The sequence below is a fragment of the Malurus melanocephalus genome, unplaced genomic scaffold, assembly GCF_030028575.1.
Source record: "Malurus melanocephalus ecotype Western Australia unplaced genomic scaffold, MMel_1.1 scaffold_879, whole genome shotgun sequence".
NCBI lineage: Eukaryota > Metazoa > Chordata > Aves > Passeriformes > Maluridae > Malurus > Malurus melanocephalus.
In genome coordinates, this window is record NW_026624111.1 from 156678 (window position 1) to 169735 (window position 13058).

General features: G+C 42.1%; 1 protein-coding gene and 1 long non-coding RNA gene across 3 annotated transcripts in view; one reads left to right on the top strand and one right to left on the bottom strand.

The window, feature by feature from the left end:
• The window catches only part of BCHE (butyrylcholinesterase), a 45513-nt gene extending 37942 nt beyond the window's left edge, over positions 1-7571 (bottom strand). Inside the window, exon 1 of the mRNA XM_057385842.1 lies at positions 7432-7571. The gene's annotated coding sequence lies outside the window, so the exon portion shown is untranslated. The remainder of the gene's footprint in view (positions 1-7431) is intronic.
• Positions 6261-11836, top strand: LOC130585377 (uncharacterized). Of its 2 annotated transcripts, none has more exons than XR_008966590.1 (3): positions 6261-6307; positions 9433-9633; positions 11530-11836. It is a non-coding gene; the product is annotated as an uncharacterized LOC130585377 (long non-coding RNA). The 2 variants fall into 2 exon arrangements; XR_008966591.1 differs by lacking the exon at positions 6261-6307 and adding an exon at positions 6642-6730.
• The last annotated feature ends 1222 nt before the right edge of the window (positions 11837-13058 follow it).

The following is a 13058-nucleotide window of genomic DNA, read 5'->3' on the forward strand; positions in this document are numbered from 1 at the left end:
TTTTTTTGTTTGTTTTTTTTTGTTTGTTTTTCTTCCCATTCTACACTTCTCCAAAGCTCTTTGTACAATTTTTTGGAAACATCCTCCCCACTCTCCAGAGTATTTTCTCCTATTTATGTAATGATGTGCTTCCTCTCTAACAAACCAAAGCAGAAAAATCAGTGTTTTCACGAATTTGAGCAGAATTCACATCCGTTGGACCACAATAAGATCAGTGAAACTTAAGACAAAGCTTAAGAGTGAGTGAAACGCCTGAGTCACAGCTCCAGGTGGACTCCAGTGCTTTTCTGAGCCTGACTGTGAGTCATTCCTCAGCCATGGACTGGGCTAAAGGACAAAGAGGAATCAATGAGACACCTCCACATTTCCTTCTGGAGACAACCCTACAGGAATATTCACTGCAAAAATATAATTTTTCCCAAAGCACTTCAGTCCTTCAGTGCCTTGTTGGACGCCTTTGAAAATCCCTTTGCTCTCAGCTCCAAAGGGACACGGGTGAAATCAAAAGTTCTTTGTGTTGACTCAAGCAGGACTGAGCAGCTCTTGTTCAGATGAATAACCCAGACAGGTTGAGATCTCCCAGTCCCTGGAAGTGTCCAAGGCCAGGCTGGATGGGGTTCTGAGCACCCTGGGGTAGTGAAAGGTGTCCCTGCCCATGGCAGGGGCAGGTGGCACTGGATGAAATTTAAGGTGTCTTCAAACCCAAACCATTCTATAACTCTGTTATTCCATGAAAAAGCCTCGCACAGTGTCTGGAGCAGCCCAGCACTTGGGAACCCCCTCTCCAGTCCCAGTCAGTGCCTTTTGTCCCATCCCAGATAATCAGAAAATGAACTGAATATGTAGTTTTTGAGATATTTTGTTCAGCGCCCCCAGCTGCATTGCTGGCAATCACACAGCCTGTGCTCCAGCACCAAGCAAAACAGCAAATGTCATTAATTTTATTAGAAAGTTCAGTCAGAGCTCATTTGCCACTGGTTTCATTTCACTGCCACCTCAGAAGTTACACTCTGACCAGTGCCACTTACCCTGAAGACACACAAGAAAGAGAATAAATATTATTATTACTCTCTGAATATATATATATATATATATATAAATGTATTAGATATGTCACTTGGCTTTATCATAGAAAAAGCAAGGCAAATTTCCATTTTTTTCTGCTCACACTTTCCTTTTGTCTTTATCTGCAAAATTTTGCATAGTGCACATTGCAAGATTTTCTTTTCTTTACATCCCTCTAGTTCTTATCTTGAAAGAAAAATTCAGTCACATCCAGCACCTTGAGGTTTCAGAATCAGGGACGCTGGGAAGGACCTGTTACTTTCTCTTTTTTTCACGTGCCCTTGCAGTTTAGTCTTTTCTATTTATTCTGAAAACCTCGAGTAAAATGGAATCTTACAAACGAATTAGTGAGCACAGCTTCGGTTTTGTGCAGGCAGCGAGCTGGGGAWGAGAAATTCCTGAACAGATCCTGATGCCTTGGAATACCCAAAAACCACCAGGTTGTGCTGTTGCCCTTAAGCAATGCACATCCCCACCGAGCTGTGCTCAGCTCCCGGCTGCAGCTGCTCTGGGAAGACCCTGAAATCCTGGAAAATCCGTCCCTGGGACAGCTCAGTGTTTTTCATTGGATTTTGGMGCGCTTTTAAACCCACCAGCAATGTTTGCTGGTCATGAAATTCGGGAAGGAAAAAGAATAAAAATAAACGGTAAAAATAAAAGTATTAAAAACMTGAAAATGAAGCCATAAAAGTAAAATAATTAAAAATAAATCATCCGCCAGCACAGCCTTAGGATATAAACACTGCACAGTTCACCCAAAACCAAAYTATTTCTTTTTCTTCCTAACTTCTAAAGAAATTCATTATTTTCAGGTTCCGACACTGCACGTTTCCTAAGTAAATCACATCTAAGCTGAGCAGACTTTTTTCTACAGGACTGAGCACCTCAGAGAGTGGAATGACCCAAAATTAATTTTCCACTATGTCTGACTAAAGAGATGTGTTAATTGCAGAGGAATAATAATAACGGCCATGCAGAGTCTGAGCGAAGGTAAAACAACAAATCATAGAATCCCAGAATCCCAGATTGGTTTGGGGTGGAAGGGRCMTTAAATCCCCCTCCAGYGCCACCCCTGCCATGKCAGGGACACCTCCCACTGTCCCAGGCTGCTCCAGCCCCAATGTCCARCCTGGCCTTGGGCACTCAAAGGGATCCAGGGGCAGCCACAGCTGCTCTGGGCACCCTGTGCCAGGGCTTCCTACTCTCACAGGGAACAATTCCTTCCCAATATCCTGTCTAAACCTCCCCTCTTTTGGTTTAAAGCCATTCCCCCTTGTCCTGCCCCTCCATCAATAAAAATTCCCTCTCCAGCCTTATTTTAGCCCATTTTCAGCTACCAAAAGGCCACATAAAGTCTCCCCAGAGCCTTCTCCTCTCCAGGCTGAACAATCCCAGCTCTCCCAGCCTTAGAGCGTTTCTCATCCCTCTGCTCATCCTGGTGCCTCCTCTGGACTTGCTCCAAGTTCCTGGGAAGTTTGCAAAAGTAAATGAAAAGAGCAGGAAAAGCACAGAATTACACAATAAAACTTCCAATCCATGAAAACCTGCATCTCAGTGAGAGGTGATGTTTTTGTCTCCTATTGCCACCCTGAGATTTTTCTTCCTTGAATTCGTCTGAGCATTTTTTGCAACCTTGTAAACATTCAGCGTCCAGAACATCTGGCGCCAGGTTCGTTGCCTTCGCTAAAAACTCCATGAGCCGTGAAAAGCTGCTCCTTTTGCTTTGCTGCTGAACCCAGCACCTGCCAGCCTTCCATGTGAGAAAGGAAAAGGCAAACTTGGCTAAGATTCAAGGCTGGATCCTGATCCTTTCCCTCATAAAATCAGATGATTGGATAAAACCAGTTTTATGGGTTTGTAGCACCAGAGATGAGACCATCCCACCACCCAAACCAGGACCCCAAATCTTTAGATTTAGATCAAATCTCTCACAGTCACATTTGGATATAATTTAGGTGAATTTTTACATCACTGAGCATCTGACTGTTCATTCTCCTCTCAATATTCCCAAAGATTTTGGGATTTTTCCCCAACTACCCTTGAACTTTTTCCCTGATGCTGAGTAGCTTTTCCACATCGTGTGCTTTCCTGCTCGACTGATGCATCACACACATTCTCCTGCCTTCCCTCAAAGTGCTCCAAGACAAAAAGCTTTTAGCTCAGCTTGAAAAGAAGAAAGGAAAAGTTGCTTTTCTTTCATGCACCTCAGTGGGAATACACCAGCTCAGGAGTTGTTACAACACCAGCAACACAGCTCAGGTTATTTTGCTCCCAGGTGGGGCTGGGGCTGTCCTGGCTAATGGAGCACACTTCAGTGACAGATCGTGTGCTGCACAATGTTTTTATTTCCTCTTAAAATAGTCTCCCAAAGGATACAACCAGATTTTGAGCTACTGAAAATCCCAGCAGCACTTCCTAGCCCGTTCCTGTCCATCTATTTCACCGAGGTGTGAATTTGTCCTTTCACAGAATATGATTATGTTGGACATCCTCAGATTTCCTCGTAATGATCTAAATTATCAACAAGCAGCTCCTGCTAGGCCAAGTTCAGTATCTCAGATGGGCTGATAAATGGGAATATTGAACTCCAGAACACTGACAAAAAGATGTAAATCTTCCCCTCCCTTTGGAATGGTTCAAAAACTTGCCCCACAGATCTGCTGAGTGCTGTCAGGGAGGTTCACAGAATAAAAGCAACCCAAGGAGATCATTCAGGGGTTGTTTCAGAAGGCTTCTGACCCAATCCATCCCCAAAGCCTATTAGGGAAATTTGAAAAGTGCAGGGTAAAAGGCAAATTTCTGCCATGGATTAAAACCCATTCATGAGATAGAGAAAACAAAGGAGAAGAAAAAAACTCTAATTCTCAACACACAGAGAGGTTAATGTGGACTGCCCTGAGATTTGCTGCTGGGATGGGGCCTTTTTGTCCCTTTAAATCTCTGGCATAATGCAGCAAGTCCTGGCTTACTCAGCAAATATTCTGCACTTCCCTGCTGCAATAAATCCTTGTGCTTGTTTTAGCTCAGGCTGCCTCAAACTGCAGCAGCACCCCCAAAACAATCGGGGCACACATGGAGGGAGCTGAGTCTCCACGTGCTTCCACTTCATTTGAGATATCCCAAGGGGGGGAATCTGCATTTCTTGTGATTTCACATAAATCAGAACAAAAGCATTTTTCTTCTTTTAAACATCCTGTGAGTCTGAAGCTCTGCAAGGTAGATAAAACCTGTTTTTCCCTTATGTGTATGTAAAAAAATAAATAAAAATTTGGGGACCACGATGCTGCTGTGGAAAATGTTGCTGTTGTGAGTGAATGGCATCAGCACCAAAAAAACAATCTTTAAATTTGAAATAAATTTGAAGGTTTAAGTGATGCCATGCATGTGTGCAGATGTTCGGCCTGGAAATAAGCCAGCAAATGTATCCAACTGGAAAAAATAGCAGAGGAACTTTCACTCAGATGAAGAGTTATGAATCTACCATTAAAGATACTGGTAGATTCAGAGATGGATGTTTGACTGCTAAAAAAAAAAAAAAAAAATCTAAACAGCACAGTAAAAGTGCACTGCTTATTCTTCAAAACCACCCAACAATGGTTAATGGCAAAAAAGATAAACCCCAAATAAAAGTTTGCTGTAATTGCTCATCCTCTTGATTTTGCATTCAGTTTCAGTCAGGAGAGAAAATAATGAAAAAATTCAGAAAGAGCAAACAGAAATATCTTCTAGACAGCAAGAGCTCTGAAAAATGTCAAAGTGCACCTGGTTCTGCTCCTTTTGGACCAGGAAAAGCCTTTTGGGGGTGCAGGGCCCCAAAAGCTGCCATGGGCACAGTGCTCAGAGGATTGGGATATGCTGGGCACAAACATCAAGATAAAAATCCTGAATATGGGGAAAGCTCACAATTCAGAACATAAAGTGATTAACGTTCAGTCCAGCCAAAATGGGCTCTTGGAGGTGTTGTTTCATGGGCACCACGGCAGCAGAAATGGGCAGAGAACAAAGCTGAACATCCCATTTCCATTGGGGATAAGAAAAAAATTATTTTCCCTCCACTTTGTTGACCCTGTCCTGTTTGAAGGCATCACTCTTCACGTGGAAGGATCAAAAATATTGCATCATTATTTCATTGTATTACTTTGAAGTCAGGCTGGTAGAGTGCAGGCCATCGAGAATGATAGTGCCAAGACATTAAAAAAAAAATAAATTGTGTAAAATACACACACACATACTCAGTGGAAACTTCTACAGATATAATTTCTCCTCAAAAAGCTGCTTTATGTAATTCCATATTGACTGAAAGGATTTGCAGGGGAAAATACATCCAAATTAAAATCAGCCACTTTAAAAACATGGAAAGAAAATTGCTGTGTAACAGCCACGCTTCTGCCAGAGAAAACCGAGTGTAGAAAAGGGAAGAGAAGCCTTTCCAAGGGTTTTACAGCTGGGAAAGCCTGGGAACTTCATTTCTCAAAATCCTTAGCAACTCAATGATTTGCTGCTGTTGCTCACTGAAACAAGAGAGCTGCTTCTGGAAAAGCGTTTGTGCAAAGATTGAGGAAATGAGGAGCTCTGGGATGCTGGAGCAGCCCGGCTTCTCCACGATCCAAAGACCTGAGCACAAATGCATAAAATGGGATTAATCCCAGGAGGAAGAATGTGAAGATTCAAGGCTCAGCCTCTTCAGGATCACATGTGTTGATCAGCAGAGTTACCTGCGGCAGTGACCCAGAGCTGTCAATGATTAACTGAGTTGTGCCAGCCCTGGGGTCATGGCAGAGGAAAGGGAAGGCAGGAGGGAAAAGCTGAGTGCAATTTCCGTGTCCTGAGGAAGGTGGAGAAGAAGGGAGAGCCACTCCTCAGTTCTGTCAGGCAGGTTATGGTAATTATTGGGATTTTGAACTGCAACAGCTCTGGGGGATCAGCAGTGCCTCGCTGAGCTGGGACCAAGGATTTTCTCCCCCCGAGCAGCTTCCCCAGCCCCAAAACCTCAGGAGCACCGAGTGAAACAGCACCAGAACAATGGGCAATTTCAGCATCTGAGCTTTGCTGATCATGGCACGGCTGCAGCACCAAGGAAAACGCTTTGAAAGATCAACCCTCTGGTCAGCACCACCTCTGTTCCCCTGGAGGAGCAGGAGATGAGCTCAGGGTTGTGCTCATTTCTGGGGTTTGTACCACGCCTTGCACACCCACTGGGAGCAGAATCAGCAGAGATGGAGCTGCAAACTGCAACACAGATGTGAGTGCATTGGTATGGCTGGATTTTTGGTGACTGGAAAAACTCCCAGTGGGATCAAACAACTGACATTTAAAATATTTTAATTCCAACCTGATGTCCCACTAACATTTTAAAGATAAAATAATCTTTGCAGTTTCATTATCTTGTTCATTTACACCACCTAATGCTAATTGTCCCCCAAATATTCATGTGCAGTTTTAAGGTTGACATTGGGTTTTTTTTTGACCACGATAGATTTAAATGATGTCTCTTCCTCCTCTGCAAGGAGAGAGCAAGCAGAGCTTGTTCCTACTCCAGTCCCCCTTGCACACGGGTGACCCCACACAAGCTGGGCTTTCCCTGTGTCTGCACATTTTGTAGGGTCTCTCAGTGACCCCTAGTACCATCCAGAGGTGTTTATGGGTCCTTTTTGTGGTGTCTAAGGTGAGCTCTCAGTACTAAAACAGAACTGCAGAATATTGCAATAGATTTAAGAGTTTATCCATTCTCCAGAGCATTCCTTGAACAAACTGATCCTGTGGGAATCACCCCAGCTCATGGCTGGGTTTGGAACTGGGTCATCTTCCAACCCAAGGTCCCTTCCAACCCAAATTTTTGTAGGATTCCTTTCTGTGATCCAGAATTCCTTTCTACATTTTACATACATCAAGGGCCAACACCACGACATCTGTCCCCATAAGCAATCACTCAATTCTCTTTTGGGGTTCCCACAGAGGAGGAACCCCCAGTTTCCTCCTTGGCACCACCAGTGCCTGCCCTGTGAGCTGTCCACACCCAGGCTCCGGGTGCAATTTCCTCACTTTTCCCGGATTCCCGTGGCTGCTGCAGCTCTGAACGCCCTCTGAACGCTGCTCTGGTGCAGTGTCACAATCCCTGTGGGACCTTTGAGGGGACAGTGCAGAGTTCAGGACTGAAGGACACGACTGGAGCCCCTCCAGCTGCTCTGCTCTCATCCTGTGCCCCCAGAAATGTCACACCCAGGGCGGTGGCACCAAATTAACCCAGAAATGAGGGGGCTCAGCAGGGCTTGGTTTATTTACTCAAACCTGCCTGTCTGATCACATCAGCACTTTCACCTCACTATTAGCACTCATAAATCTAAAAAGGAAGCAGAAAAGACCAACCTTGAGAGCTGATTTCCTGTCTGGCTGCTTCTTTCTTTGAACAAAAAAGGTTTCCCTCGGCCAGGAGGTGACTACCACGGTAGCCACATTATTTCTGCCCAGAATTTCTGGTTCACCTGTCGGATAAGCAGCAGGCTCAGAGCCAGCAGCACCACATGACTGCGAGGATGTGCTGGTTTTTATCTGTAAATAACGTCCTGCAGCAATGACCCTTTGGCAAACACGTGAATGAACCCCACACACATTTCTGCTCAGCTGTGTTTGCACATCTGTGCTTTTCCCACTTTGCTGAGACCTTTCCCTGTTCTATATTTTTTTATAGTCACTGATAGCACTAGAGCTTTGTATTTGTTTTAAAATCCTTTCCAAGGTCCCAAAAAAAGTACGTGCATGTTAATGTAAATGTTTTATAGAACTGTTTGTGGTTTTAATTCACGGGGTCGACTTGCATTAAAATGGAATTTAGATCCCACATTGCTTTAATTAGAAATAAAGAAATATTGACATCTAGAATACCTCAGTTATTTGGTTTTCATGCCTGGTGTTGCTTGGCTGTTCAAGTGTGGGATATCAGTGAGAAAGGGCTGGTTCTGCTCAGTGAGCTGCTGGAGCACTGAACTGTTTCCTTTTCTACTTCCCATTTTCTGACAAAAAAAAAGAAAATAGGGTTCGGTTTTTTTTTTATTATTATTATTATTTTTAATACTATTTTCTGTAAATAAAATAATTGAATATCAAATCTCCAGAAAGAAAATGTCTAAAAATTAATTCCAGCTGAAGAAACTCCTCTGGCTCAGCTCTCAGCAGATCTGCAGCACTTTCACTCTCACCTTGTCAGTCCATTTTATTCTCAGCCCTGTGTGTGTTTACCACCTGCATTACAAAATTTGGAGTCTGAGCCACCGATATCCTGAATTTTGGCCGTGTGAAACAACCCAGGGAAGTTCAGCTGGAGCTGACACTTGGCTGACTCCAGCTGCTCACCATTCCAGCGTAAGGAATGTGTTGTTACAATGTTCTCAATTCCATGAAATGAAACATTTCAGATTTGAGGAATGGGATTAACATTAAGGGCTCCAAGGTGACCATGCCCTACACTGGAGGGAGGGGAACCTCTCAGGGAGAACTCAAAGGGAGATTGGAGGAGATAAAAGAGCAAAAGGGAGCCCAGAGGAGTCTCTGCTGGGGAAATCCTGGGGGAAAGTGATGGGAGCAATGTCTGAGCAGGCTCTGGGGGGAAAGCTGGAGCAGGGAAATGGGTTTTAGGCTGAAAAACTCATCAGGAAACAGGACTGGAGTCTCTCAGCTGGAGTTTCTCTGTGTTTCTGCAGTGTTCAAGAAAATGGGGTTTGGATTATGTAATTTTGTCAGTAAATATTATTGCACCTAAGAAATACTTCACTACTGCCAACAACGCCTTATTTTAGATAAGTAACTACTGGCATTTTTATTTTGATTTTTATTCTGTGAAAAATGTTCCCTGAGACCACAATAGCCCACCTCTGCATATCAGACTTTGTTCACATTAAGACAGCTCTGGCTTTCAGAATTGTAATTTGGAAATAAAATCTACACACCCTTCACAAGAATTTACTGTCTCTTTTGATCCTTGACCTGTTTATATAGCAATTATTAACCAGCTTAATTCTGAGAACTCTGTTCATGTTATGTTTTAGCACAAGATATCCTGGCATGATAAAATGATGCCTGATACAAGTCAAGGTTGTTTTTGCTCAACCAGAACAGCCACATTAATTCTAAATTCAGTGTAAACAAGGAGCAGAATAAATGTTTCCCAAGCAGAAGAACAAACCTGGCAAGGAGTAAAACACATTCATGCTTTTAAGTTCATAACATAAGTGTGCAGAAATACAGAATCTTGGTTTTCAAGAATGTCGTTTTGGGTATTTTGCAGTCAATGGTTTCTGTATTGTTTTCCCTTTAATTTTGAGCTGATTTTTTAATTTAACCAGCCTTAATCCTTAATCTGTTTCTTTCCAGGTTTTGATAATTTGTGCATATATCCAGGACTGAATTGAATTTGGGTCTGAATTTGATCCTAAACGTCTGTTCAGGCAGGAGCAGGTCAGAGCATTGATGTAATTTATTGAGGATAAACCACCAGCACAGAACCCCCTCTGTGAGCTCTGACTCCCAGAATTGTGGGGCTCCACTGATGCCCACGGTGCTCTCAGAATTTGGGTAAGGATCACAAGAGTACTGGTTTAATAATTTATTATTACTTGATTTCTCACATCAGTGCTTCCCTGACTTTGAGAAAGTAATCTCCTAAACCACTCTCATATCAAACACATTCAGCTTCATAACCTTCTCTCATAAAACATCTTTTCCAGGAACCTTCCTTTTTCAAAATATTTCCTACATTTAATATTTCACTCTACAGATGAAGCAGATTGTTCCAATAAAGGTCTCAGCAATATCCCATGGACAGATTCCACCCCTTCCCTGCTTTTGCTCCTTCCTGACCTGCTTCAGGTGTTGTGTCCTTGTCTTTCCTTCAGCATTGGACTGACAGGGAATATTCAGCTCCTCATCTCTGATTTCTGCAGTGCAGGACACGTTGATTTTCCAGGCAGAAATTTATGGCATTGCAGATGTACAAAACCTGTTTTTCTGTAGTAAAATACATTGATTTACACTTAGACATGGAAAACCTTCCTTGGTACTATTTTAATCCACAAATCTTTGGGCATTAGTATCAAATCAAGACAGAAATGGCAAAAAAAAGTATTTTTCAAAATCTTATTTGATTTAAAAAAAAAATCTTTAAACTGGTTCAACACTGCCTAAGCTCATTATTGATCATTAAAAATGGTACTAAAGTGAGTCAAGTCCTACACTTGAACACAGACTGCAATATCCCAGGGTTTGGTTCCTCCTCCAGTGTAAAGTCGTGCTGAAATCAAAATGAATAAACTTGGGATCATTTACACCGAGTGAGAACTGGCATTTCCCATGTTTGCAAATATTTATCTGTATTTAAAATTGCCTTTTTCACAGTGAAAGGGAAAAAAAAAGGCTTTCCTTATTTATCATCTTAAATTTCTCTGTGCTTCCTACATTTGGTGGAGAGCTGGGAATCAAAATGCAGAGTGTGGGAAAAGGCAGGAATTGCTGGATGGAAATAGCTCCCTCTCCTTTCATGAACTGTGATGGAATAAATGTCACATTTTCACGTTTTCTTTTTGCATAATGTTTTCAGTAAAACTCCTTGCTGTGGGAATGAGTGGGCATGTGGAAGTGAACGAATTTACTGATGGTTTTTAGTGTTGTCAATAATTTTTATTATCTAAATATCTAAGAAAATAATGTGGCCAGAGAGGAAAAACCCCTGAAAAGAAGCCTTACACCACTCTAGACCGTATTACTAGCAGAAAAAAAAGAGTAGCCTGAGCCAAATCAAGGTAAAAAATGTCCTCTGCTAACAAATTTTTGTGTTACTGCTCAAATATCTCAATTTCCCACCCCAGCAAAGCCTTTTTTTTTTGCCTGAATAGACCAAACTAAACTGAAGATATTGAATACCACTTTTGAGAAAAGGCTGTAATCTCAGTCAGAGAGGGGTGGGAGCAGGGAGGAGATCCCACAATTGGGAGATTTGAGGAGTGTTTATTCACCATTAGGAACAATTTATCCTATGATATTTCTGAGCTCCTGGGGTGGGCTTTAAACCATATGGAGCTTGCACAGGCAGGGCCTGCGAGCAGATCCCAATCTTTTCAGGGCAGATGTATTTCCCGGTGTCCTGGGGAACTGAAAAGATTCCTCTCTGCATTTCAATAGCTGGCATTCAATCTGAGCTTCAGAAATCCCAGGCCACAGCACTTCCATCTCCTCTATTATTCAACAGCTTAAAATGCAGCATTTCCTGATATTTACATCAAAAGTCTTTCTTCCCTCATAATGTATTCCCTTCACCTGTTGAAATCGTTCTGCCACACAACAGAGTGAATAATTATTATCCTTTATCCAGCCTGATGTCCTCAGACATTTGAAAGCTGTTATTGTGCTCCTGCTTATTCCTTATTTGGCCAAATTATAACTGCTTAATTCTCTCCATTTTTCTTCCCACTTCAGCTCTCACAAAGCCCCTTCATTTTTTATTCTGCCTGCTCTCTGATTTGCTGCCAGCTCACCATCTTTCTGGGAGAGCATCTCTTGGAGCTGTGGCCAGAGCAAGGTTGCAGATAATCCCTGCTCTGGGACTGCCATCCACGTCCAAAATCCTTTGAAGTCCATGGCTGAACTTCCACTGGATGCAGAGGGTGCTGGATCCTGAACTCGCATTTTGCTTTTTGTAATTCCTGTAGCACCCTCCAATGCTCTTATCCATTGCTGCTCTTCCATTTCCTAAAAGAAAAACCATTGTTCATCTTTTGAGTTGCTCTGGCTATAAAAAAAAAACTCTATAAAATAAAGAAAAAAGTAAAATAAACTCTATTTTGAGTTTATGTTGGTTTCATGTTTGCAGTAAAATAACTTCATTCCCTTGATGAATCTTTTTTGGCTATGTTTTATCCATGTTTCCTATCAATCCTTTTTGATTTCACTCTCTTTATTGACATTTCAAACCTTCCAGGATGAGCATAAACTGTGTATTTGATTAAGATCTTAATTATGTCTTTTCTCTAAGCCGTTAATGAAGATATAAAGTAAACTCAGACTAGCAACCAGTGTGTGTTACCCCACTGGACATTTCCACCCATCCTGCTACCAGCTGTTTATCAGCATTTCTTCATTTGTGCTTTAGCCAATATTCAACCCACACACCATTGTCTGCTGCCAAGATCACTTGAATTAATTTTTCAATTAAGATTTCATGAGACAGTGTCAAATGCTGCTCTGAAATCCAAATATCTGTCAGCTCCCATACTGAGATTTTTTCTGGGTTTATTTTCCTTTTTTTCCTTTCTCGGTTTATTTTCCTTTTTTTCCCTCGGTCCCTCTTTTTAAAGCTAATTCTTCACGTGAAGACATCAACAACTATTCCATGCCTGGATCATTTTGGAATTGTGATTGTCAGAGGATGACTTGAGCTGCCTGTTTGTCCAAATCCCACCCAGCTCAGGTTTGCAGACCTGCAATAACTGAGGTGAGCTGAACGAGGGTTTTCTGACTAAATCCACCCTCAGACTCACAATTCTCTCCATTATTTTAATTTACACAGCAAGAAAACACCTTCTGTCAGTTCCTCATCATCAAACAAAAAGCAGCAGATGAAGCTGTAATTCCACTCACTGATTTTTATGCCAGTGACAAAAATTTTCTGCACCTCCAGCCATCACCTGGTGCGCAAACCATCCAAGCCAGGCTCCATAAATCCATGGGGCTCTTCCTCAAAGGGTCCAAGGATCTGAAATTTGACAATCTCATTGCTGCACATCAATCTTCTATTTCTGTAGCTTTCAGAGGGACTTCTCATGCAGTGAAGTGCTTCTCATTGTTAATTAAAATAGTCCAGCCCGGCCATTTTAGAGCTGTTCCGTGTTGTATTTAGATATTATTTAACATTTAGTTAATTCCTTTCATTCACTGAAAACAGCCGTGAAAAGAATTGTTCTTGTCTAGATGAACTCACTGTATCCTCACTGTTTACTAAGGAACTT